Raw genomic sequence first — 1,585 nt, forward strand, 5'->3', positions numbered from 1 at the left:
AGAAAAGAACTGTTCAAATAGACATTTAGACAAATGCTAACATAGAGAACTACCTTTGGTGATAATAAATGGTAAAAGAAAATGAGAAAGAATAAGATACTACAAGGACTTATTTTAAATCTATTTTGGCTTAGTAAGCCCAGCGCTTTCAAGTGTTATTTTCTCCCAGTTTCATTTTCACAGTTGGAAAATGTGCTCCAGGCCATTCCTGCACCAGGGGAAACAGCTTGAGTGGAGCAGGAAGGGCTATGGAATTATAGGTAATTTCCACTGTCTCTGGCAGGACAGCTGCTATTAGAGGCAGTAAAGCAGAATGGTTAAGCTCGTGGGCTCTGGAGCTTGAACTACTGGAATCAGATTGTGTCTTACTAACCTTGAGTGAAGTACTCTGTCTGAGGCTCAATTTCTTCACCTGTAGAATGGGAACAACATAGCACCTTCTAGGGTGATGAAGGGAATTAAATGACATGTAAAGCTGTGCTTCTCCAAATTTAATGTGCACACAAATGACCCAGGGATTCTGTTAAAATGCAGATTTTGATTTAGTAGGTCTGGGTGAAGTCTGAGATTCTGCATTTCTACCAAGCTCTCAGGCAACACCCTTGCTGCTGGTCCACAGGCCACATTTTCAGTAGCAAGGATCTAAAGTTCACGGAACGGTGCCTAGCACATCGTAAGCATTCAATATGTTAGTGATTATTACCATCTGGCACTGAGCCTTATGTTTTCACGAACATTATTTTGGTTAACCCTTGCAGCAGCCTTACACTACCCATTGTCATGGAGTTGATTCTGACTCATGGCAACCTTACAGGACAGAGTAGAACTGCCCCATACGGTTTCCAAGGAGCGGCTGGTGGATTCCTACTGCCAATCTTTTGGTTAACAGCCAACCTCTTAACCACTGCACCACCAAGGCTCCAGCCTTACATTAGATGTTATCGTATCTCCATTTCTCAACTGTGCAAACACTCTAAAGAGGTTGATAAGTGATTGCTAGCATTGTGTTTGAGCCCAGCTGTCTTGATTCTGAGTACCAACCTCTTTCCTGCATTTCAAATCCTTCTTGATTCAGGGAGGGGAGGGGAACAAAAAACAGTGGACCTAAAACCTTACTTTCCTTGCTTAGATGTGGTGTAGGAAGGCCTCTCTCCTGTACAGGCTGCAGGAGAAACCCATGGAGACTCAAATGCCTTCCAGGTACATGGTTTCTATTTTTTCCTGAAGTTAAAATAATTTTTTTATGATTACATTTGTAAGGAAAATGCAAATAATATAGAGCGATATGAAGAATAAAGTAAGTAAGTATCCACAAATCCATTGCCCAAAGACAGCAATAACCGAATACCCATTGCCATTGAGTCGATTATGACTCACGGCAACTCTATACTCATATAGGACAGAATAAAACTGCCCTATAGGGTTTCTTGCTTTGCAGAAGCAGACTGCCTTGGAGCAGCTGGTACGTTCAAACCACCGGCCTTTTGGTTAGGAGCCAAACTCCTAACCACTGCACCACTAGGGCTCTCTCTCTTTCTCTCTCTCTGTGTATATATATATATATATTTTTTTTAAAAGCTTTTTC

The sequence above is a fragment of the Elephas maximus genome, chromosome 9, assembly GCF_024166365.1.
Source record: "Elephas maximus indicus isolate mEleMax1 chromosome 9, mEleMax1 primary haplotype, whole genome shotgun sequence".
Classification (NCBI taxonomy): domain Eukaryota; kingdom Metazoa; phylum Chordata; class Mammalia; order Proboscidea; family Elephantidae; genus Elephas; species Elephas maximus.